This window comes from Saccopteryx bilineata, chromosome 6 (assembly GCF_036850765.1).
Source record: "Saccopteryx bilineata isolate mSacBil1 chromosome 6, mSacBil1_pri_phased_curated, whole genome shotgun sequence".
NCBI lineage: Eukaryota > Metazoa > Chordata > Mammalia > Chiroptera > Emballonuridae > Saccopteryx > Saccopteryx bilineata.
The window spans coordinates 166,107,273-166,135,069 of record NC_089495.1 but is presented as its reverse complement, the minus strand read 5'-3'; positions in this window follow the sequence as shown (position 1 = coordinate 166,135,069).

The window sequence follows — 27,797 nt, the reverse complement described above, 5'->3', positions numbered from 1 at the left end:
ATCGTGCTATATTGGCTAAGAATTTGCTTGATAATCTAAAAGGCTTTAGTCCCTTTAATATATTAGGGCACTTGTTTGGATATCTGTTAGCATTGGCTATACTAATTTTGTGTTTATTCTGTATTTATTCAGTCTGCCTCTGAATTAGAATCTGGGAAACTAGAAAATCAGATGAGTGCAAATCTCAGCACACAAGTTAAAAATAAAAAAGAAAAGGAGGATATGTGGGAGACTGTAATGGCAAAAAGAAAGCCGTTGTAAGTCCGAGGCATAGCAAAAGTCTAAGTCAGTTGTTCTCAAAGTGTGCCATGGTGCACTGGTGTGCCCTAGAAGATTTCCAGGTGTGCCGTATGGTATTCCAGAGAAATATGTTCCTGTTTGGGACCAAAAAACCAGCAGGGATTTTGAAGTTTAGATTTTTGGGGAACAGAAGTGTGGGGAATTGGCTGTAAGCTGACAGTCTGCTCAACCCCGCACCTCACTTGCCTGACTAGATTGCAAAAGGCTGTTAAGCTGTGGTGCTGGATTGTTTACACTACCCACATGATCCCCCAGAAAGACTGGAGGCAAGTTTCTTCTATCCTTTGTTTGGTATAAAGTTAAGATGATATGTATGGTGGGGGTTTTCTGCACTCAACACAAATAAGAGTAAATAGAGAGGAATTCTTCAATGTATTGATGAGGAAATGAGAGTTTGCCTTTCAAATATATGCCCAAACATTGAAGAAATTGCTAGGATATATCAAGCTCATGTTTCTCATAAACACAAGAATGAAAAACTTAACACATTCATGTTGAGACCTGCCGAATTTACTAAATCTTACTAAGAATGTATCTATATATAAAAAGATAACAGTTTTGTCCTTTTTTAACTTTTTAACCCCTCTTTTTTATGAATTGTAAAAAGCATAACTCAAAAAATGTAACATAAAAATGTTTTTAATGTCAGAATAAATTTAATTTTGTCATATCTATTTTTTAATTACCATAAAAGCACGCTTGGACTTAATATTTTTTCTTTAATATTTGACTTAGTTATTATAACATATTTCTCAGAAATTCGTATATAGTGCACCTACAATTATTTGTAGGATTTTAAATGTGCCCTGGCTTCAAAATGTTTGAGAACCACTGAGCTAAGGTCTCCCCCCCCCACCTCCACATTTGCTATGAAGCTGAGTGTTTGCACTCATCCCATACCCCCACTTCACTTGCTTGCTTAAGTTGCTAGAAGCAATTTACATTCCCTTCCTCTCACCCTTTGTTTGTTTAGATGTTGATTGATTTCAGTTATGCATGGTAGGGAGATTCCTGTTTATGCCTTAAGAGAACTCCTGTTTTTGCCTCAGATGTGTGACTTTGTTTCAAAAACTTCCTTATTTGCATATGGTTATATAATAAAGCAAATGGGGGCTGTTTTGCGCTCTGTCTTGCCGTCAGCTTGCAGAGGCCTCCCATTCCCATTCTATTTCTTTTTAAGACTATTTTCTTCATTTTGCATCATTCTCCCTCAGGACCTGGGATTACTAGCTGTGCTGGTTTGTGGCACTTGGACAGAGACCTGGAGCTGTGGCCTGGAGACCTCCAGCATGGGCAGAGCACTGGCAGGGATCACGAGTCTGTGCCCCCCAACAATCAGACACTAGACTGTATTTCTCTCAACCTTCCCAGGGCATGGCCCACAACAGTCATCTTGTTTATTTTAATTGAACTTAAATATTAATAATCTCACAGAATTAAAGAAAAGACCTGGAAGCTGAACTCTTGACTCAATGTTCTTCCAATTGATTTATCCAAATTTTAAGCCAAATCATTCTTTTTCTAACATCAGAGGAATTTAAGTGCATATTTCCAGGAGTCTTAGGGTATTTATTCCAAGGTAGCTTTTCACCAACAAAGCATTTATTTAAATTTTTTTATTTGCTTGCTTGTTTGGTTTTGTTAAGTGAAATACTGAGACAGAGTCCCGCCTGAGCCTCAGCCAGAATCTACTCCCGTCTAGGACCCATGCTTGAATCAAAGGAACTATCTTCAACTCCTGAGGCCAACACTAGAACTCATCGAACTATTAGATGCAAAGGGGGAAGAGAGAAAGAAGGGGAGGGGGAGAGGAAGAAAGCAGATGGTAACTTCTCTTGCGTGCCCTGACTGGGAATCAAACCCAGGACACTTGCACACCATGCCGATGTTCTACCCACTGAGCCAGGGCTAAAGTTTGTTTCTTAAATTTCTTTGAATTATATTCTGTTTCACAATGTATCTTAATATTTTTTAGTACTTTTTAAACATTTCAATTGTGAATTAAAATTATTATTGTTTATACATTTTTGTGAGAAGTTCATAGTTCAGGATAATTTTCTGTGGCTTTTCTGGGACCATATGTTTCTCCTAGCTCATACCATCCCACGGGGTGAGATTCACAGTACCTTTTTTCATGAGGTAGCTACATGTGGTGGAGATTTGACTCCCTGAACTCTGCTCCCAGGGACATTAGGAGCCATCTGCCTAAGCCTTGATAAGGTGGATGATGCTTGAGGTAGTAGGCCACCCCACTACTCCCCACTTCACTTCCTGTCAGAGCATGACCCATAAATACAGAAGCAAGTAAGAATCTAGGTAGCACCAACATGGTGAGAGAAAGGAACAGGCACAGGAGGAGTAAGATCTGAAATATGTCTTCTCAGAGGGGCTGGTTCATGGATGGTAGTGTCTTAAGCATTCTTCTCACACTCAGAGATAGTTCCTGAGTATCCCCACATCTGGTCTTCACTCTGCCCCACCCTTCCAATTCACCAGGCAGAAACATTCTCCTACCAATGTAGTGGAGAGTGATATAAATTCTATTGGAGATATATTGGAGGTGAACATACTGGAAATGTATATCTCTATAAAATAATCTTTTCCAGGTCTCCCTTCTTGGCTATGCAGAAGGTGGATCACTTCTTCTCTACCAAACACTGTGCTATGCCTTCCAGCTTCCATCTACCCTTCCTTCATCACCCTCTGCTCTTTCTCCCCCTCTTCAAGCTTGGATTTCCCATAGCTCTGGTCATATGTCAGCCCCCTAGACCATGAATACTTGCCCCATTAAACCATAAAGGACTCTATAATTACTAATATCCAATGTACTTAAAAAGAATTGGGGCCCTGGCTGGTTTGCTCAGTGGTAGAGCATCAGCCCAGTGTGTGGAAGTCCCAGGTTTGATTCCCAGTCAGGGCACATAGGAGAACCACTCATCTGCTTCTCTACCCCTACCTCTCACTTTTCTCTCTTTCTATTGCCCTCCTGCAGCCATGGTTGGATTGAAACTAATTGGCCCTTGGTGCTGAGGATGGCTCCATGGCCTCCCACAGGTGCTAAGAAGAACTCAATTGCTGAGCAACTGAGCAATGCCCCACATGGAAAAACATCATCCCTAGTGAGCTTGCCAGGTAGATCCTGGTCTGGGCCTGTTCAGGAGTCTGTTTTTCTGTCTCCCTGCCTCACACTTAATAATAATAATTTAAGAACAGAATTTGGGGCTTATATATACAAGTACTTCTTTTTCCTTTTATATTCCCTGTATCCATAAACAGAACCAGGAAAAAAAAAAAGAAACTTATTGAGAGGTAAGTAATCCCAGGCAAGTTTTACTCAATATTTTCACATATATGACCCCATTGTCTCAGTCCCTCTAAAATCCATTCTACTCTTTAGTGCTTTGTTGCTCACAGTGCACATCACCCAGGCCCACTGTCCCTGACCTTGGAGTTGCTCAAGGGTAATGCAGGCAAAAATCACTTTGGAAGTATGCTCCTTTTCATGTATGGGGCTGCAGGCCACATGGTTCTGTCTTATTCACTTATACACAAATCACATGTTCTTCTCTTTCAGGACAGTCTCACCTGCTCTTCACCTTTCAGAGTTTCTCACAGTCCAATCTTCCCAAAGTCTTTCTCCCTAATGTCCAGAGCCAAGTGGACTCTGATGAGTGGACACTATTAGTTAAGGGGGGAATCCATTGTGTTGAGGGAAAGAAAGTGTCAAGGATAGTTGGTAGAAAAGCATGTGCTAATTTAGTGAATTTAGACAGGAGTGTGCAGATACCACAGACATTGAGAATGACAGTCCTTAACTGAGGAAGACCTATTATGCCTTTCCATGAACCTTAGCATTAAGACAGCCAAGTGCTTAATATTTAATGAATAGAATTAAGCCTTCATCATAGATAAAGCTTCATTGTCAACACCTCTGGTTACTCTGCTAATCTGCCTCCGTGTTATAATTAGAAAAAAAGCAAATAGATAAAGTAAAATAGTCACAGGGATAGGAAAAACCTTGCTCATGTTTTGGAAAAAGTGTAGAGATTTGTGCGGATAAGAACACCAGAGCAAAAGTGAGATAACGAAGAACAATCATTGGGAATAAAGTTTCCAGGCCAGAGAACCTCTTGGTAGAGCACATGTCTCTGATTTCTCCTTCTGGTCAATAAATCAGCTTAGCCCTGGCCGGTTGGCTCAGCGGTAGAGCGTCAGCCTAGCGTGCGGAGGACCCGGGTTCGATTCCCGGCCAGGGCACACAGGAGAAGCATCCATTTGCTTCTGCACCCCTCCGCTGCGCTTTCTTCTCTGTCTCTCTCTTCCCCTCCCGCAGCCAAGGCTCCATTGGAGCAAAGATGGCCCGGGCGCTGGGGATGGCTCTGTGGCCTCTGCCTCAGGCGCTAGAGTGGCTCTGGTCGCAACATGGCAACCCCCAGGATGGGCAGAGCATCGCCCCCTGGTGGGCAGAGCATCGCCCCTGGTGGGCGTGCCGGGTGGATCCCAGTCGGGCGCATGCGGGAGTCTGTCTGACTGTCTCTCCCTGTTTCCAGCTTCAGAAAAGAAAGAAAGAAAGAAAGAAAGAAAGAAAGAAAGAAAGAAAGAAAGAAAGAAAGAAAGAAAGAAAGAATAAATCAGCTTAGTAGCTACCATGGACAAAATAAATCAGGTACTTGAACATTCCCATTCTTTTATCTGTTCCAACCTACCTTTCCCAAAAACCTGCCTAAAGACAAAATCAACAAAAAGGGAGTCAAGGCCAAGTGATGGACAGAGATGTTATAATGGCATCACTGAGCACTTGAATCTTGCTGATGACCCATCATGATCACCTTGTTTTCATGCATCAGTACATTCATCTCTTTGCTTAAGCTGGTTTACACTGAGATTTCTATCCTTTCCTGTTGGAAGCTTCTATCTAATATAATCTCAGTTTGGTTCAAAGTTTTTGAGAGAGAGTGATGGTTATCACTAAATCAAGAGATTTTTGAAGACTATGATAAGAAACTCATGGAATTTTATATAAAGTACAGTTTTTAATATTAGGAAACCCCAGTTTTCTGCAAAGTGGAACATCTAAATCATAGAATTAGTTGAAGATTAAATCATGTAATATATATATATATACACACACACACACATATGTCACACACATATGTGAATATGTATCTGTACTTGGACACAAATAAAAAATAACCCATGACCCCATGTAGTCCACTAGTCCACTCTCTCTACATTAGGTTAAATAAAAAAACCTCAACCCAGTCACTGCAGACTTATAAAAAAAGAAATTCCAATTGTTTCTGCTACCATTTTACCATTGAATGGTATCAACTTTATGACCTATGACCACACTTCTCAAAATCTTTAAAAGGTCCTTCAAAGTACTCAGGACCTCGCATACCATACTTCAACCCCAACCTTTGCTCTGTGACATATCCCTTCCTTCCTCCTCACCCTCTGGCTTTCTCATCCAGAGACACACTTAAGAGATTTCTTGTATGAACAATCTTGAACCATCAACTTTACTGAGCCATCTTAATGAGAACAGAAAATTATAATGTCCTTTTACCATATAAATGTCAGAAACTGTCATTATTATTGCCAATCTAGTGGGAGGGGAACTGTATAATTACTAAGTCTCATAAAGAACCGTGCCTTTCCAGAGAAAACAGGAAGCAAACAGTAAGATAGTACAGCTCTTAGGGGGATGCTGGAAGCATCCTGAAGGAGCAAGGAAAAAATCAACCATGGCAACCAGCACTAGCGCTGCAAGAGAAGTGTGGGTGCCTTGCTAACTACACTCCTAATATTCTCCAATCTACACTGAGACACTGTTGTCTCTATACAATTAGTAGTATCTGTTCTTATGAGGTGTGCTGTCTTCCATGTTGAAAAGAGATGACGCGGCAGTCCTACATTCTCTTTAGTGGGAACTGAAATGGAGGAAGTGTGTCTAACCTCATTCCATACATAAAGCTCCCCTGCCTGCTGTGATGGTGAGAGCGATGAGCAGTGATAATGTGCTTGTGCTGGGCCTGGCCACACTTCAAGATGGCATGATTCAGATTGTGAGGAGAATGAAGGTGAGGGGGGATTACTTCCTGGGTGAGTGGTCAAGCTTCCTGAGACAGAGAGTAGACTTTCAAAGAGATACGTATATATAGTAAGAGATAAAGAGGACCTCACCTTTTTCTTATCTCCTGTCTCCATCCTTCATCACCCCCACCGAATCTGAGGACTGCAGAACCCAGTGAGAGATGAGGAAGTCTCCACAGACCACCTGGGAGCAATACTGCTGCTGCTGGCCCAGACTCTGGCCATGTGGTGCACAGGCTGCAGTGGGAGCTGCTGGGAAGCCTCCCAATGCCATATCTTCACAGGCCCTCATAGGCCAGCTTCCCAGAGGGCCTCTGAGTCATGCCTCAAACCCTGGAGCAAGCTGGAGCCAACAGGGGACTGAAGTGTGTATGAGAGCCCAGCTCCCTGCCGCCAGACCGAGCAGATGCTTCCTGCAACTTATGCCCGGAGCAGCTCCCCACCTGATCAGGTGCTGGTGAAGTTTCACCCAAAACCTTACCCTCGGTTCATTTCCTCTTCTCCACTCTCTCCTCACTCTCTTGCACAGGTCTCCTGGGGAAAGTCCTCAATTAATTATGCAAACAAGAATCTCCACCTCAGATTCTCCTTCTGGGGAGCTCAATTGAGACAACTCCCTCACAAAGGACTGCCCTTCGTTTTGAGCCTTGAAGATGGATCCTGCCCTTCCTGACATTGTAATTGCATTCTGAAATTACTCTAAATGTGCTGAAGATACTCATGATCTAGACGTGCTGATCTTGAGTACTCTGAACAATTTTGCAAAAGAGTTAGGGCTGCCCCACCTTCCCCACACTATGGTACAAAACAGGTATCAGTCTGTCTGTCATGTGAGTGGCAGGTGGTGTTGAAGGACAGTCACCAAGAAACCAGGCATTCAGGAGAGGTCTCAGTGCTGAGGAGAATTCCGCAGGAAGAACTGACCCAGGAAAGCAAGTAGAACCAAACCTTCCTTGTACTACCCTGGCTTAGGGCGGGTTGTCCTCCCCTGGCAGGAAGCCATAGCACCGGAAACTCTGGGATGGCATTACTAAGAACTCTAATTTAGAGCCAGGCATTTTCAACACTTATTCCCACACATAGGCAGTCAGAGAAGGAATCTGTGGACTGCTGGTTAAAATGGGATCCCATTTCTTAGACAGCCATTGGGTTGGCAATGTTAACAAAACAACTTTTTTATCCTTGGAGTTACACCATTACCACAGTTTTTAACCAGTGTTAATTTTGCTACCTGTCTTCACGGGTATCTGAAGCCAGAACACCACTTGGTGGCACGTAAGTGGTGCTAGTCACAGATCGCTACTAATGTGAGCCTCTTCTCCACTCCTAATGGAGGCTATGGTTCTGCCTTATCATCAGCGTTTCAAAGAGGCCTAGCCGGCAGCAAAGGAATGACACCAATTAGCTTTGTTTTCTTTATATGATTCTAAAAATAACAAATATTCTCTTTTATGTTTTATTCAAAACTGGCTCATGAATTCAAAAGGATGCATCTCCTTTTAGTGTGAATTAATTCAGATCCCAGCAGCAACAGCAGAAAAGATAAGTATTTTGACATGTGTTACTTTTATTTAAATTCTTAAGATCTGAGCAGCCAAAGGCAAAATATGCTCAGAAATGAATGAAAACATGTGAAGTTAAAATGTGCATTGTGGCTTCTGAGTTTGGTCCTGTTTCCCAGAATGCCCTGTCCACACTCCTCTCCAAAGTGTTTCTCCACATCAAGACTTACAAGAAACGCCATCTGGTTATTCCAACCCCAAACATTTTCTCCTGGTCTGATCACCTATTACTTGTGTTGCTTATTTGGTGTTTAATAATAACACATAGAGAAGGCAGCATGGGCCTGGAATAGTTTCACAGAACTCATTCATAACTTAGCCCCAGGATGTACCATAACATTGAGCTTCCATTTCTGCCTACGTTGCATGACCCTGATATCTTAGAGGCTGTGTGTGGGATTACATAAAACACTGTCTTGGAAACTCAACTGAGTAGCATCTCAGCACATACATTTACTCCCTCATCCTTGCCTTCCTCATGTGACTCATTCTCTTTTATATTGGGAACGTATGTGTAGAAATTTTTCATTGTAGTGTAAACTACTTATGAGTAGAAGATCTCAGTTTAAGTATTTCATTTGAGTGTTGATCCTATGAAGTCCTAGGAGGGGAGTAGGGAAGTGAAAGTGAGAGAGGAAGGAGCTATAAGAGAGTGGCCATCAAAATGACTACCAAGCAAGTGAGTAATCAAAGCTTAATGCTGTGAAGAAACCCTGGAAAATGACATGAAACATGCATCTTGGTTTTCCAGCCTGAGCTGCTAGGGAGCTGGGGTTTTATTGCACCAGCTACCATCAGTCATTGGCTAAGGGCTATCCCAGGGCACTTCCAACCTGCACTGCTCTCAGAGAAAAACCCAAGAAAAAAGGTGCAGCTATTGGCTGCTTGAAATTTTGCCCTAAAATGGCCAGGCTTGAGAAAAGATTTGGGTACTGACAGCACCTCCTATGGGGGCCTTTAGGGGAGGGAAAAAAAATTATGATGACTGAGTATAAATATTGGCCTTTATGCAGTGGTTGGGGTTACTTGTAAACTGCATTTGCTGACAAGGGTGGGGAGTCTTAATACTGCACCAGAGATCTTATTTAAATAGAGCTGGAGGATTTCTCTAAAAGCCCAGTTAGCTTGACAACATATAGTACGGAAGTATAAAACTGCATATTTAAATGTTTATATATTTATTTATATATTCATGTAACAAGCCAATTACAAAAGCTCCTTACAGAAATTTAGCCGAGAAGCTAATCAGACTGCCCAGAATCACAAGAAATGGATAAGTTAACACCAAGAAGGATGACAAACGGTAAAATGGTGAGTCCTGGCTCAAGCAAAGGAGCCTTGTCTGAGAAAGTAGCATCGGCTTGAGTCCTGACAGATGCATGGCAGTAAACTAGGAGGGTAGTAGTGTAGGCAGATGGACCATAGACATCTCAAATAGAAAGGCCATAGTGTGAGAGCCCCCAGGGTAGAAGAAGCATGGAAGGAAGCCAACATCAGCACTAGTGACTCCAGAAATCTTGACTCAGAGTTTCAAAATAACATAGCACTTTGACCTTGACCAAGTTATTTAGCTTACCTGCATCTCCCCTTCTGTATCTGAACAATGACAAAATAAATAATACCTACTTTAGAACCACACTGTCAAACAGAAACTTATGGAATGATGAAAATGTCCTATATCAGTGCAGTTCCACTGCAACAGTTCCTTGTGGCCATTGAACACATGAAATCTGTCTACTGAGACTGAGGAACTAAATTTCACATTTTGTTTAATTTACACTTCAATAGCCACAGATGCCCAGTGGCTGCCATGTTGGATAGTGCTGCTTTAGAGCATGGTTTCAGGGATTAAATAAAATTCACCCTTACATCCGAAGCACCTGGCTCAGAGCAGTGCTCCATTCATCCTTTTCCCCCAACCCATGGCAAGATCCTGTCTTTGTAAACCAGGTCTCTGTATCTAATGGTAATTTAAAATTGCCGCTTGAACAGAAGAGTGTTTGGTTCCAACAGTCCCCACTGATAGCAATGACTTGGTTAGCATGCTTCCAGCACATGACTGACTGGGCCAGTCAAAGACAGGATTGAAATGGCAGTCACTAAATAGTATGAAATATCTCAAGAGTAACCTAAACTAGAGGCAAGAACAGTTTCCAAGGCTGAAGAAACAGAGCCCAGCAGATGAGCCAACAGATGAGAAGAAAAGCCCTGCGTAAAGAATAACAATCAGTGGCTGAAAGCTATTAAGTTCACTCTTCTAGTTCAAAGGGATTTGAAATGGCAATTTGTCAGGCAACTGTTGTCACTTTAGATGCCCCTAGTTGCTTTCTTTGAAGCCCTTGATTGACTACAGGAGGCTATGCCAGATTCTTCTAAGGACAGGATTTCCACAGTTGAACACATTTATGTCACAGTAATTATGACTCTTCCCAAATTTAATCAATAAAAGGCGAAAGAGTACAAGTTTTAGGAAATATGCATATGCTGTGCAGAGTCCAGCACGGGCCTTGATGACTGTGTCCAAAGCCTGAAGACCAATTGGACACTTGCAGTCACTTAATTGTGCTGACCAGGTGCTAGAAAAAGTTTCTTTTTTGACAAGGAAAAGAGGCAGAGTCAGAGAGTGAGGATGTCTTTCTCTGTTCTGCTTGTTCTGTCCAACAATGAAATAGATAACATGAGATGGATAGTTCCTAGAAAAAACAACCAACTGAGAAATAAGCAACCTAACTAACATGGTATTATCTGTCTGGCTGGCAGAAGTAAGATCTGGAAGGAAATATTTGTCAATTGTTTCTGGAAATAGATGGAAAGGAAGTGCACCCTGTGAAGCAATGAAAGCCTTGAATGGAGATGAGAGCAAAAGAAGATTAGCAAGTGTGAAAGGGAATTGTGGCAGCTACTGTGCCCCTGACTCAGGCTTTCTTCTGGAAATGTACAGAATTGTGAGAGAATGGAATAGGCCCTCTGAAGCATTTTTGCATTAGAAAGAACTATTTGCAAGTTAATTTTCTACTTTTGGGGCTCTCAATAACCTATTCATCAACACTAGAAAGTGCACCCATGAGTGTCAGCAGATAAGATGCATGATGAAATCTGCCAGGAGTGGGGTGCATCTTAAGTATCCATGAAAAAGGTCAATTAGAAGACTTAAGGCTGAAAGAGTCGAGCTGTCCTCATTGTGCAACCTCATTCTCACCTTCTCTGTACTCTGTAACTTGGGCTGCAGCAGTATCCTACGTAGAAGAAGGCGAGTGATAGAAATGGTAAAGATAGGAGCTGAGGGGCCCTGAGGAGAGGGCCAGCGAGGTGGAACCTTGCCCAGCAGCTGTGTGCCAGATGTCCCTGCTCTGCAACCTTGGGGACCCATCCATGGCAAATAACTAAAGAGAAGTGACAGCAGATAAACCCATGATTTCTGCATAGGACATGTGGGGACAAGGCCAGGAGTGAGGTCAGGGGAAGCAGCTCACCAGAGGCAGGGTTGAACAGATGGAAAGAAGGTGAAGCAAAGAAAGATCTAGGAAGCTTGACTGGAAAGAAATCATACTTTTAGTTCTTCCACAAGTATAGAAAGACAGGCAGCACCACATGTGAATCAAAAGAACATGCCCCTGAGGGGTGGAGGTCAAAACCCCCTGGACATTTGGTGTTCACTCCAATGACTGGGTACATGCTGACTACACCAGGAGCACATCGGCAGCCTGATGCCACACCAGCTGTGTGAACCACACGAGGCCTGCATTTATGCTGACTGATGTAGCTCCCGTGACTCAAAGAGCATTCAGTCTTCCTAGAGAAACCAAAAAGAAATCAACCCCCACAGGAGACTCTGTCTAAATTATTCAGACAATAGAAAATAATCAGAGAGTTTCCCAGTTGGTAAACTAAAACACTCCCATGTGCCACCAAGTGAGGCCCCAAACTCCATGAAGACAGATGCTCTTTTGTTCAGAATGTTGTCCTATGTCTCTTTATCTGACTATTGGGGTATCCAACTTGGTGGCAGAGTAAGTGGACATTACACTGACCTCCTCCCAGGAGTTATAACTAAATTTAAGAACAAGTATGTTGAATAACTAACTCAAGACTAAAGGCAGCCACTCCAAAACTGGTAAAAAGGTTGGAAATGTAAAAAGGACTAGCTCTGCTCCTATAAACACAGGCTGAGATTCAGGATGCATATCTCAGCTGAAAGGGGGGTGAATTCCCCCTGAGAAGGTAGGACCTGAACCCCAAGCCGATCCCCCAAACCAAAGCACCAGAGCTAGGAACAGGTGCACACATAACACTTAGCTATGAAAAGAAGCAAGGTAGAAAAAAACATCCAATCATAGCCCCAAAAGAAAAAATAATTTAAAAGGAATGAGCATAGTTTAAGAGACTTTGGGACAACAAGATAAGTAACAACATCCATATAATAGGGGTACCAGAAAGAAAAGAAAGAGAGCAAGGAATCAAGAACCTATTTGATGAAATAAAGACTGAAAAATTCCTTAACCTAGTGAAGAAAAAGACACACAAGTCCAGAAAGTACAGAGTCTCAAACAAATTTAACCTAAAGAGGCCCACACCAAGACATTATAATTAAAATGGGAAGTTAAAGGCAAAGAAAGAGTCTTAAAAATAGCAAGAGAAAAAAGTTAGCTATCTCCAGTGATGCTACCATAAGACTGTCAGCTGATTTTTCTTTTTTTTTAAAATAAATTTTTATTAATGTTAATGGGATGACATTAATAAATCAGGGTACATATATTCAAAGAAAACATGTCTAGATTATCTTTTCAACAGAAACATTTCAAACCAGAAGTGATTGGTATTAAATAGTTACAGTGATGAAAAGCAAGGACCTACAACCAAGACTACTTTAACCCAGTGGCATAGTGAGGGGCGGGCAAGGGGGTCTATCATGCCCCGGGCTCCACTCACAGAGGGGTACTAAATGGTCTCCAAGACAAACAAGAAAAGCGTAGTAGAAGTGTAGTTAGGGAGAGGGGGGCGCCAATAAAGTGTCGTGCCCCGGGCGCCAGTTATGTTCGCTACGCCACTGCTTTAACCAGAAAGGATATTATTTAGAATTGAAGGAAAAATAAAAAATCTTTCCAGACAAGAAAAAGCTAAAGGAGTTCATTACCACCATACCACTATTGTAAGAAATGTTACAGGCAGTAGTGGGATTCAGTTAGTTTGCACCAATTTGACAGAACTGATACCAAATTTTTTCTTGAGTTTGGTGAACTGGTTGTTAAAACAGTACTTGTATTCAGGGTTCTCTCTAAGGTGGATGCCTGGGCAGCTTCCCAATGTGGAAATCACAAATTTACATTCCTTACTTCTTTTTAACGTTCACCTGTGCAACAGCGTACTCTAAGTGCACATAGTCATGTTCATTCCGTCCATAGGTGAAAAAAATTGCAAGTGAGGATGCTAACCAAAAAGTAATATGGAGATATCTTAAATAAGTTTTATTGTTTTTATCAGGTATTGTTTAATATTTCTTATTAATATTTTAAATATCTTTCTTATAATCTAGTTTTGTGTACTTCCTTTATTGTTCTTATTTAAGTATTAAATGCATGAAATAATAAATTGCCTTTTGGTATATTGGGTTTTTTTATACTTAACATGGTCATTAAGGCAGAAAACTGGTTGTTAAATTATTTGAATTCCATTACTGGTTATAGGGTCTTCTTTAATAAGGGAAGAAAAAAAAGGAATATAGTTAAAAGGATAAAATGGTTATAAATATGTACCTATCAGTAATCACTTTAAATGTTAATGGTTTAAATGCTCCAATCAAAAGACATAGGGTAGCTGAATGAATTAGAAAGCAAGACCCACATATATGCCATATATTAGAGACACACAACCGAATAAAAGCTACATACACAATAGAAGAAAAAGAATGGAAAAGATATTTTATGCAAATGGAATGACTCACAAGCTAGGGCAGCAATATTTATATATGCAAGCTTTAAAACAGACTATCATCAGAAAGTAAGAAACAAAGATGGACATTACATAATAAAGGGGGCAGTCCAACAAGAGGATATAACATTGTAAACATTTAACACCCAATGTAGGAGCAATTAAATATTTTTTAAAAATCTTGATAGACATGAAGAGAGACAAGTCAGTCATAGTAGGGGATTTTAACATCACATTGCCTTCTATGAATAAATGTTACAGAAACATAACCAACAGAAAAATCATTGCCTTAAATAACACATTAGGTCAGCTACATTTAATTGATATCTTCAGAGTATTTCACTCCAAAGCAGAAAAATATACATTTTTCTCAAGTGCAGATGAAAAATTTTCTAAAATAGATCACATGTTAGGAAACAAAGCAAGTCTCAATAAATTTAAGAAGATTGAAATCATATCAAGCATCTTCTCTGACCATAATTATATGAAACTAGAAAAAAATCACAAGGAGAAACACACACACACAAAGACATGAAGATTAATTAACACGTTACTAAACAATAAATGCATTAAGAATAATATAAAGGAACAAATTAAGATACCTTAAAACAAATGAAAATAAAAACAGAGCAACCCAAAGTCTATGGGGCACAGCAAAAGCAGTTCTAAGAGGAACTTAGAACTGCTCTTATAGCATTAGAGGCTTACCTCAAGAAACAAACAAAAAAAATATTTTTTTATATATTTTTATTAATTTTAATGGAGTGACATCAGTAAATCAGGGTACATATGTTCAAAGAAAACATGTTCAGGTTATCTTGTCATTCAATTATGTTGCATACCCATCACCCAAAGTCAGATTGTCCTCCGTCACCTTCTATCTAGTTTTCTTTGTGCCCCTCCCCCTTCCCTCTCCCTCCCTCTCCTCCCCCACCCCTGTAATCATCACACTCTTGTCCATGTCTCTTAGTCTCCTTTTTATGTCCCACATATGTATGGAATCATGCAGTTCTTGTTTTTTTCTGATTTACTTATTTCACTTCGTATAATGTTATCAAGATCTTGAATGAGAAATCTACCTTTATACTTAAAAGAACTTGAAAAAGAACAACAAACAAAGCCCAAAGTAAGCAGAGGAAAGAAAATAATAAAAATATAAGCAGAAATAAATTAAATGGAGTAAAAATAGAAAAAGAAGAAAGATCAATGACCCCAAGAGCTGTCTCTTTGAAAAAATAAATAAGATTGACAAATCAGTAACCAGAATCATCAGGAAAATAGAGGATCCAAATAAATAAGATTAGTGATGAAATATAAGAAATAACAACTGACAGAAAAGAAATACAAAGGATTATAAGAAAATGTTATAAACAGCTATATGCCAAAAAATTGGACATTAGGAATGAAATGAATAAATTCCTGGAAATGTACTATTTTTCAAAACTGAATCAGAAAGAATCAGAGAATGTTAATAGACTAATTACAGTTTCAGTTATTGCTGAAACTGAAGCAATAAAAGGCAAAAGATTTATGCGATGTGGATCAATGTCACCCTAGTAAATTTAAAAATCTAAAGCAGTAATAAAAAATTTCCAGCAAACAAAAGTCCCACATCAAATGCTTTCACTGATGAATTTTATCAACCACACAGAGAAGAATTAACATTTATTCTTCTCAAACTATTCCAAAAAACTTAAGAAGAAAGAAGTCTCTCAAGCTCATTTTATGTGATTGACACTATTCTAATTCCAAAACCAGGTGAACATAGTACAAAAAATATATATATGCTAATAATTCTGCTGAATAGAGATGTTAAAATTCTTAAAAATAACATATTAGCAAAAGGGGTCCAGCTATACATTGAAATGGTCGTATACCATTATCAAGTGGGATTTATTTCTGAGATGTAAGGTTGATACAATATCCACAAGTCAATAAACATTATACACCACATAAACAAAATGTAGAATAAAAACCATATGATTATATCAGTGGATGCAGAAATTTTTAAATAAAATCCAACTCCCACTTATAATAAAAGTATTAGCAAAGTGGGAATAGAGCAAACATATCTCAATAAAATAAAGGCCATATATGACAAACCCACAGCCAACATTATACTCAAGGAGAAAAAACTGCAAGCATTTTCTTAAGATCAGGAACAAGACGGGTGCCCCCTTTCACCACTCTTATTCAACATAGTTTTGGAAGTCTTAGTCACAGCAATCAGAGAATAAGAATAAATAAAAAGCATTCAAATTGAAAAGGAAGAAGTAAAATTGTCATTATTTGCAGATGTCATGATGCTATATATAGAGAACCCCACAGATTCCACCAAAAAACTACTCTGATAAATGTTTTCAGTAAAATAGCAGGATACAACATAAATATCCAGAAATCAATTATACTTTTATATACTAATAATCATCTATTAGAAATAGGACCTAAAAATGTAACAGTCACAATCATTTCAATGAGAATAAAATATCTAGGAATAAAGTTAACCAAAGATGTAAAAGATCTGTACTTGAAAATTTATAAGTCACTGAAGAAAGAAATTAAAGAAGACACAAATGAATGAAAGCATATACCATGCTCATGTATAAGAATTAATATGATTAAATTGTCCATATTAATTAAGAACCAAAGCAATCTGTATGTTCTATGCAATTCTTATCAAGATACAAATGGTATATTTTACAGAACTAAAAACAAATATTCTAAAAATGTATATGGAATCACAAAAGACCCTGAATAGCCACAGCAACCTTGAGAAAAAAGAACAAAGTTAGAAGAATCATACTACCTGATGTCAAACTATACTCAAAGCCATAGTAACCAAAACAACATGATATTGGCATAAAAACAGACATATGAAACAAATAGAGAGCCCAGAAATCAACCCACACCAATATAGTCAATTAATATTTGACAAAGGTGGCAAAAACATACAATGGGGTAAAGATAGTCTATTCAATAAATGGTGTAGGGAAAATTGGACAGATACATAAAAAAAAATAAAACTAAACAACATTTTTTATACCATATACAAGTATAAACTCAAAATGGGTTAAAGACTCAAAACTATAAAAATACTAGAATAAAACATAGAGAATTAAATTGCAGACATTTCTTGCAGCAATATATATTAATATATCTTCTCAGGCAAGAAAAACAAAAGAAAAAATAAACATATGGGACTACATCAAACCAAAAAGTTTTTGCACAGCAAAAGAAACCATCAGCAAAATGAAAAGACAACCCCCTAAATGGAAGAAAATATTTGCTGATACATCTGATAAGGAATTAATATCCAAAATTTATAAAGAACTTTAATACTAAACACCCAAAAATTGAAAACTAGGCAAAGGACACAGGTGGCCAATAAACATATAAAAGTTGCTCAATGTCACTAATCATCAGCAAAATGCAAATTAAAACCACATGAGATATCACCTCACATCTGTCAGAATGACTATCATCAATAAATCAACAGATAAGTGCTGACTAAGATGTGGAGAAAAGCATCCCTTGTGCACTGCTGGTGGATTGAAGCAGCCACTGTTGAAAGTCATATGGAGTTACTTCAAAAATAAAAACAGCCTGACTAGACGGTGCCACAGTGGATAGAGCATCGGACTGGGATGCGGAGGACCCAGGTTCGAGACCCCGAGGTCACCAGCTTGAGAGCGGGCTTATCTGGTTTGAGCAAAGCTCACTAGCTTGGATCCAAGGTCTCTGGCTTGAGCAAGGGGTTACTCGGTCTGCTGAAGCCCCATGGTCAAGGCACATATGAGAAAGCAATCAATGAACAACTATGGTGTCGCAATGAGAAACTAATGATTGATGCTTCTCATCTCTCTCCATTTCTGTCTGTCCCTATCTGTCCCTCTCTCTGACTCTCTCTCTGTCTCTGTAAAAAAAAAATTAAAAAAAAAAAATTTTTTTTAAAGAAAATAAAAATAAAAACAAAACTGCCTTGGCCTGACCTGTGGTGGCGTAGTGGATAAAGTGTCGACCTGGAAATGCTGAGGTCGCCAGTTCAAAACCCTGGGCTTGCCTGGTCAAGGCACATATGGGAGTTGATGCTTCCAGCTCCTCCCCCCCTTCTCTCTCTCTGTCTTTCTCTCTCCTCTCTAAAAATGAATAAATTAAAAAACAAACAAACAAAAAAACAAAACTGCCTTTTGACCCAGAGATCTCATTTCTGAAAATAAGAGACCTGAAACATTTATTCTAAGAAATATAGGCACTCTTATCTTCATTGCAGCGTTATTTACAATAGTCAAGAGCTGGAAACAGCCCAAGTGTCCATTAGTAGATGAGTGGATAAAAGTGCTGTGATACATTTATACAATGGAATACTATGCGGCCCTAAAAAAGAAGGACATCTTATCTTTTGCAACAGTGTGGTGGACCTGGAGAGCATTATGCTAAGTGAAATAAGCCAGAGAAAAAAAAAGTACCATGTGATTTCACTCATATGTGGAATCTAATGAACAAAATGAACTAACAAGCAAAATTGAGACAGACTGATGCATAAATAGCAGGCTGACAGCTATTGGAGGCAGGACTGGGTGCTGTTGGAAAGACTGAGCAAAAAAAGACAAAAAAAAGTAGCTGACACAGACTACAGCAGGGTTTCCCAAACTACGGCCCGCGGGCCACATGCAGCCCCCTGAGGCTATTTATCTGGCCCCCGCCGCACTTCCAGAAGGAGCACCTCTTTCATTGGTGGTCAGTGAGAGGAGCACATTGACCATCTCATTAGCCAAATGCAGGCCCATAGTTCCCATTGAAATACTGGTCAGTTTGTTGACTTAAATTTACTTTTCTTTATTGTAAATATTGTATTTGTTCCCGTTTTGTTTTTTTACTTTAAAATAAGATATGTGCAGTGTGCATAGGGATTTGTTCATAGTTTTTTTTATAGTCTGGCCCTCCAATGGTCTTAGGGACAGTGAACTGGCCCCCTGTGTAAAAAGTTTAGGGACCCCTGGACTACAGTATGGTGATTATTCGAGGAGGGGCATTGGAGGAGTGTATGGGGGATAAATGGTGATGAAAGAAAACTTAAATTGGAGGTTGAACACCCTGTGGTATACAGAGATATGTTGTAGAATTGGACATCTGAAACCCATATAATGATGTTATCCAATGTCACCCCAATAAATTAAAATAAATAAATAAGAAGAAATTAATGACTCTATGCATAAGCAAGCAGAAACTATAAAATTAAATCCAATTAGCAGACTGAAAACATTTTCAGAAAAAGAGACATAGAAGACTTTAATTGGTCTTAATTCTTTCTGGAAATTTGTGTCTTCCAAGCAAGAAAAGGCGATGTGAAAAGGCTTTATCTGGTGTTTTCATCATCATTCTTGTAGGCAAGAAACTTTTCAAGAACTTATTGAAAAGTCTTGTGCAGAATTTTGCAGGAGGCAAGTGTTACGTACAAACATTCTAGTAAATGAGTGTTTGTCCCAGGAATTTTACAGTACCTGGTTTAAAAGGAGAGTGATAACTTTATTTAAATTAAAATTTAAATGCTTTTGCAGGCTCATGAAGATGATGATGATGATGATGATGGTGATGATTAAATTGTGATAAAATTCACATAAAAATAATACATAAATGTTGCCATCTTAACCATTTTAAATATATAGTTCAGTAGCATTAAATATGTATATATTCAAATTGTTGCAACCATCACCCCTATCCTTTTCCAGACTATTTTTAACTTAAAATTGAAATGTTTTTCCCATTAAACAACAATTTTCCCCATTCTTCCTTTTCCCAGCCCTTGAAAAGCACCATTCTACATTCTGTCTCTATGAATCTGAGTATCCTAGGTGCCTCCCATAACGATAGTCAGTCAGTATTTGTCTTTTTGTGACTGGCTTATTTAACTCAACATGTCTTTAAGGCTCATCCTCATGTGTCAGAATTTCCTTTTATTGTAAGGCTGAACAATAGCACATTGTATGTATGTATGGACCACATTTTGTTTATCCATTCATTCATCAATGATCACTTACTCTCTTGGCTATTGTGAGAAATGCTGTTATATGAACACAGGTATAAATATCTCTTTGAGACCCCGCTTTAAATTATTTTGCAGATAAACTCAGAAGTGGACTTGCTGGATCGTATGGTGACTCTATCTAAATTTTTGAGGATTTATCTTACTGCTCTTGATAGCAGCCGCACCATTCTGCATTCTCACCAACAGTGCACAAATGTTCCAACTTTTACATGTCTCACCAACACTTGTTACTTCCTGGTTTAGTTTAATTTAGTTATTTTTTTCTTAATAACAGCTATCCTAATGAATGTCGAGTAGTATGGAGTCAATATCTTTAATCATATGAAAAATTCAGATTATTCATTCATTTATTCATTTGTTCATTCATATGCTCAATTTTATATTTATTTTAGGGCCCTATGTATTAGTTAAATCCTTTTAACCAGTTATTAATTCAAATAGTGCATAAGTATTATGTGTTCAGACACATTTTAAATTGAGGAGACAGAAAATAAAAAGTGAATAATATTATATCTGATGAAGATAAGAACTATTAAGCACTAAATCAGGGTAATTACAGAAATGGACTGAGGTTAGGATAATATTATAGAGAAGGACTATTTTAAATTAGGAGGCCAGGGGACCTTCGTGATGAGGAGCCTGTCTTGGGAAAAAAGCACAAGGAAAAGTATTCCAGGAGAGGAAACAACAAATGCAAAATCTGCATAGAAGAAAACCACTGGGTGCTTACTCTCCGTTTAACATGAGTTCCAAACTTAATAATGATTTTGACCAATATTTTCTAGTTTAGGGCATTTGTGGTCATAATGATTTTGGATCATATCCAATGAAGGATCTCATGTTTACACATACGTATATGTTTATACATACATATATATATATATGTAAGTACATGTGCACATATATGTACACATGTCTGTCTTATGAGATGACTTGTGACCAGTGTACCCCATTGGCAAGCTGGAACTCATCCCTATGATGGAGAGCAGGATGGCAGAGTGTGACTTTAGACTCAGATTTCCTGATTTGAATTCCAGCTCTGCTGTGTGCTCATGGGTAAATTAATAATTTTCTCTGTGCCTTGATAGCTCATCTCTAAAATGGGGATAATAGTACCTCTCTCATAGGATTATTGAGTGAATATATGCTTAGAATAGTCCCTAGCACAGCAAATGTGTTGCAAAGTTTAACTCTTTTTATGATGTGTTCATTGTGCTTGCAGGATACCTATTGGCATGTGTGTGTGTGTGTGTGTGTGTGTGTGTGTGTATACATACACATATACATATGCATAGAATTAAATAGACTTTAAGGATAGTTTATTTCTACCCTGCTTGAATCCCCTCAACCCTTAGGTCCCTAAGAGGACTTTCAGATTTTACATGCCAGCTACACTTCAGGAAATGTTTATGATATTTGAAAAAACATTTTAATACATTGAGTGAAAACCTATGTCTTCGTAGCTTTCCTTGTTTGGGTTCTATGCTTGTGGCCATCCCAAACCAATCTGGCCCCATTTCTACAGTAGAGTGTTTCTGGTACTGCAAGATAATTGGCAATGTCCCTGAATCTGCTCTTCTCCAGGTCAAATTCCACAGCCTTTATCACTATGTCCTGATTCACGGTTCTGAGTACTTTCCATTTCCTGGTCAGCATCCTCTGAATGTGCTCCCATTGGTGTCTATACCACTTAAAATATAAAACCCGGGACTGAGTGTAATTCTGCAAGTATGCAATTTGACCAAAGCAGTGAGGAACAGATCTATGTTCTTCTTCATTTGAAACCTAACAGTTCTCTTACAGTCATTAAATACTAAAGTCAAACGTGTGTCTGCCACTTCTCCTAAAGATCTTACGGTGAAAAGTACCACCAAGAGTTCTTCACAAATCTAGTTTCTGGGCCACTTCTTAACCATTTTTACTTAATGTCATTGACACTTGATCCCCAAATGTTATATATGTGTGTGTGTGTGTGTGTGTGTGTGTATACATACACATATATATGTATGTATATATATACATCTTCATATATATATATCTTCATATATGTTGAGTGGAAACCTACATATATATCACCCTGCCAATTGTTTGAAGCAGTTTATCACTTTTATCAACCCTAGTTTTGTTAGACACTGTCATCAATAACCTATCACATTATTAGATAACCTAAGAGACACACCATCAGAATTTTCATCAAATTACGAAGAATACATGTAAATCAGAAGGGAGGCTTTCAGAGCCATGAGATCACTGTGGGAATCTGCCATGTGAGTTGATGCTGCTCCATCCAGAGAATATTTGTGGTGCAGCCTTTCAACTGGTTACTGATCCCAACAATTGTCATAAGGGTCCCTCTACAGTTCCTCTTATTTTCCAAAGTGGATCGTGAAACACTCTGTCAAATATCTAACTATAGTCTAGTGAGCCACAGGGGACTTTTGGCTCTTTGTCAGGTGACAGTGCCTTTTTCAGCTGTGGTCAAAAGGGGTTGTTAAATGATTGCTGAGACAGCAGAATACAGCAGTGGTAGGCCATTCGACTGCACAAAGTGACTTATGTAAATGTCACATGGTGTATACTCTTTGCCACAGAGCAGCAGTTCCTCTCAGTAGGCTCCAAAACCCTGCGGCCATTTAGCTCACAGATTGCTAGTCCTCAGCACCAAAGGTTCTGAAGAAATAGGCCTAGATTGGGGCCTGAGAATTTGGGGCCACAAAACTTTGGGGATAAGGGAATGTGCAGATACTCCAGTACTTTCAGCCTTTTGTATGCAGTAGTGCATTTTCACCAATGAAATAAAAGTTGGCTTTGAATCTCATTTGCATAATCAAACATCTTTCTTTGACTTGTCATTTGCTTTTCTGATGTTCTTGTTTATTGTTTCTTTTTTTAATCGCTTCATATTCATTTTGAAATATCCTCTAATTTTTGTGAGCAGTATATTTTTAATAGATTCCCAGGTGAGGCTGAGCTGCCTGTCTAGAGACCACATCTTGAGAACCACTACACTCTTAAGATGGAAAAGAATACAGAGAGGAGGAGTAAAGACAGAGGATCCCAGGTTGTGTTCACACTTTTGAAACTAATAGGATTTTCCTAATAGGAAAATCTATCTAACAGAGAGCTAAGTATTTATTAATGCTGCCTTTAGGTTTTATAGAAAAGTTTTAAATGTTGTTTATTTCTTATTAAAAGCATGGTTATTTTTGTTTTGTTTTGTGTCTTAACTTCTCACTGACTCATAAATTGAACCTGTTTATTAATTTAGTTTCTGGCAAGAAGATAGGGCCTTTCTCTGATCATTAGCCAAAATTTCCCTAAAGCATAATGCCCACTATATGGTTTAATCCAGTATTCCTTTAAAGAAAAAAAGAAGTTTTAGTGTGAAATTTCTATTTCTCAGTGAGCTCATGCTAGCTTCTTATAATCAGATTCCTTTAAAAGGAAAGCATAATAGTAATCTATTCCAGAATCTTGCCTGAAAACAACATTTTAGGTGTCTGATTTCCTAAGAAACCAACATTCACTCTAAAGCTAAATAAAACTTGAATTAGTCTCTCTCCTCCAAGTTGTCCATCAACTTTTACTCCTTTACTTCTGTGCAGTGAGTTCATGTCCTTTTCTTCCAGCCTTTCCTAAAGAGCCTCTTATTGTGCAGGATGCATCATAGTCCTCTGCTCATTCAGGACTGCAGAGCCATCACCCTCATGAGGAACTTCTTTCTATTCCTAGTCAATGTCCAGTGGCAGGAAGCTTCCCATTGCCAAAAGAGCCTCCGTGTTACCTGGCTCATTTCTCCACATTCTCAGGAATTTCACATTCTTGAGAACAAGCAGGTAAAAAGGGCCAGATGGCCCCCAACTGATCTCAATGCCAACAAGGGCAGATACTAAGATAAGACTTGCTGCACAGTCTTTCCACTGTGGTTTCCCTGACAATGGCTGTCTTGGTGAAATGCATGGCACCACCCAGTTGATCCCATTGGGTAAGATTTCAACATAAAAGATGCCTTAGGAGAGTAGACCTGCTTCCACACAAACCCTTCACTTCATTCTGATGAGCTCTGGTCAGACTCTGACTAATCCCTGAGTACACAGAGGGTTCTTCTCTTTGTCTCCAGAAATCTCTAGGTGGGCTCCCTGACTTCATTTGGACCTTTACCTAAATCTCTTCTTCACAAAGAGATCTTTCCTGAGTGTTCTATCTAAAATTGTAATTGCCCACACGCCAAGTTTTCCAGTCCCCCTTTCTTACTTTATTTTTATATTTCTCCTTAACATATTTTGCCACCCAAAATACTATTGATTCTACTGGTTTTATCTTGCTTATTGTCTGTCCTCTTGTGTACACAGAGCTTTTTGTCTGTTTGTTCCACTGTTGTTGTATCCTGAGCATTTAGAATAATGCCTGAAGCATAAATGGTATGCCTCAGTGAATACTAAATGAATGAATAAGTGAATAAATAAAAACATGGGTGAAGGAAATGAAAGAAGGAAGCTGTGAAAGGGAAGGTAGAACTGGAGAGCTGGTGTGCTATTTTACCAGCAGGCATGTTCTCAGATGCATCAGAGTTTAGGTAAGAGGTCACACATACGTCATCTTAAAACTCTCCATGCCCATGTACCCCACCAAAGAGCACTGGGTACTGCTTGGAGACACCACTATTCCAATTTGAGGGCATCTTGTCTAGTTAACCCCAAAAGACCTTCTAGCTGTTAAATGTCATGAGTTAATGGGCACTTAGATGGAGTCAGTAGAGCATGAGCTTGCCATCACACAGGCACATGGCACTATTTACCCCTCCCTCACTAGCCTGTATAAACTAGAAGTAAAACCTTCTCACCTAATACAAAGAGGCTTCCTAAAATTCTGAATGGGACTAGGTAAGCTTCATACAACAAACTTAGTTCCTACAATGTCAGACTGTCTGTGATAATGTAAGTTAGTTATTAAGTAATTACTATTTGACTAGCTCTTGCTAAATGTTTCTGGATACCACCTCACTTAATATTCACAGTAAACTCATTAGGTGGTGTAATCTCCATTTTAAACATTAAGAAACTGAGGCTCAACAAGTTAGTTTTCCTAAGTTAGCAAGATGGGTGGAGAAATGGAACCAGGTAAATCTGACTTCAAAGTCTAAGCAATGGCCTCAAACTTCAGCTGTCCAATCCTAGGAGCCTAGTAACTTTGGAGGACATTATTAAAAATATGGTACTGCTGTAATTCTGGGCTTTCACACAGGGATTAGTTTCAGAAAGATCAGCCAGATCCATGTGATCTGAGCCTATGCATATGGTCCTTTCAGGAGTCTATTATGGGCTGATGGTAGAAAACTCTCCAAGTTCAAGGGGACCTTCTTCCTCTTTTTTCTTTTCCATTGAGACATGAGATCTACATTTTTCTCACTGACCATGGCCAGTGGGCCAAAGGCACATCTGTGTTTCTACACAACCTTCCCTTCATGTACACAAATAAAATAAAGGATCACCAAGTAGACAGTAGACACCTGTATATACAGTCACCTTCTTGGCGAGACAGATATTTATTTGCTGTTGTATAAATGAGGGAAATTCGTACTCATCCCTGAAAATTGGCTTCACTGGTTCATCCTTCCTCCTCCCCAGTGATTTTTTCACTGAGAATGGCCACAGTCCGTGACTCTTTATTGTGCTCTATTAAAGACCAGCTCACGGCTCAGAGAAGATCTGTTTTGCACCTGTACTAGCCCTATAAGGTGTGTAGGCTGTCAGGAAAATCTTATACACCAATGCTAAATCAAGTCTTACATGATATGGAGGAAGTACTTTTAAAGGCAGGTTTTCTAATCCTGTCACACATTGTTTTATGGGATGGGCCTTTAAAATGCACCCTGTGGGACTTGCATTAAAGGGGTTGGCCCTCTCACTGGACTGAGAATGAAAAAGATGTAAAAACAGGGCAAGAATGTAAACCATGAATGTCAAGTTCTACCCTGTATGTGTACCCCTCACACACAGGGAAATGTTAGGATTCCCCTGCAGCAAACTGAAAATGTATGATTTGTGAGCTGTCATTAAAATGCTAAGATAACATCTGAAGGACATTCTTATAGCAAGAGAATGACAATAAATAGCATTTCTGAATTGCTCAGATGTTGATTATTTTTCTTAACTAGTCATAGCTTTAAATTTAAATAATTTAACCAAATCCTATCAATTGCATAATTTCTAGAACTGGTATAAACAATAACATTTAAAAAATATCTTTCAAAAACACTTTCTGTGTTTAGAACCAGCATTCACACATCATGCCTGCAGTGGCTCCAGGAATGATTGAGGGGCTTGGACAGGAAGGATGCATGGACAGACGTGATCTTGAACATCTGAAGCAAAGGAACAGGGAAGAACAAAGGGAGAATATGGCAGTAGGATTTGGGCTAAGTTCCATCCCTTCTGGGGACATTGTCTACCACACGACCACATACCAATGTGTTAGGTACACACTGTCATGCCATTATTAAGTGACCCAACCTTTTGGGATGGCTCATACTGTTCCCAGACCTCTGCCAGGGAATTCAATTCTTACTCTTTAGGCTCATCTGTTGCTTATTCTACACATATACAACCTTACTTGCTTCCACATAGCACATGAATCCTTATTTTAGAAATACATCTCATGAAATTTTTCCTCACTCTCCAACCAGAATTTTGCAAATTCTAAACTACTGTCAATCACCTTTGAGTTTAATTCCTACATTTATAATTCCTCTTTCATTGGCTTGTTTTGTTCTGCTTTAGACATTTTTTCCACATTTCTGCCCCCATCATCATTGTTACCCTCTGAGCCATGCCTTTACCCATCAGTTTTGGACTTTTCCGTTCTCTCAGGAGCCTGCCAACACCTACTCAAAGAAGTGCCTGAAAGCAAACCTGGGGTAAGGGAAAGGGGGAGGGGATTTATTTATTTATCCTTGAGGTAAACAATGCATAACTCAACAGATAATGGATCATCCTACACATCACTGAAGACCCCTATTTCTAAGTTGCAGATTTCTCTTGAACTGTGACAGAGGGGAGCAAAGACCACACAAAAGGGGCACTGGGAGCAAAACTCCTTATCCACGGTCAGCCACTGAGTTCTAAAGTAAGGGTAGCTGTACATCAGGTCTATTTTCCTGGAGCAGTATGTATGATGCATTGGGTAAGGCAGGGACTAGCCTCAAATAATTCACTGAGTAACCTGGGTTCAATGACACTTATCTGTGATGAAAAAAACAAGCATGCGTAGCAGACATAGAAAGGCAGAATAAGTTGTAAATTGAAAAGGTTCTTTCACCACCCAGCTTAAAAGGAAAGGAAAGGAAAGGGAAAAGAAAAGAGGAGAGGAGAGAAGAGAAGAGAAGACAAGAAAAGAAAGAAAAGAAAAGAAAAGAATCATTACTTGGATGTCTCTGATCATCCTCTCTCCCATCTCAATTCATTCCTCCTAATCCAAGATTTTCTTGATAGTTTTACTGCATATACAAGTATCTCTAAAGTACAGTATTTAGTGTTGCATATTATTGAGCTTTACATAAATGGAGTCATACTGTGTGTCCTTTGCTGCCATTGGTTTAGTATTATGTTCCTGAGATGTATTCATAGTTTTATGCAGCTGTCATTCATCTATTGACACTAATGAAAGTATAGCCCTTTTCCAGATATCCCACAATTTATTTCTTCACTTTCCTTTTCTGGACATTTGAGTTGCTTCCTGTTTGAATGTTTGTGTATGCATGTGCACACTTTATCACCATCAAAGCTTCTTTTAATGTTTCCCTACAAGTAGAAGAGCAAGCATCTCTCTATGTCAGGGGCCCCCAAACTATGGCCCGCAGGCTGCAT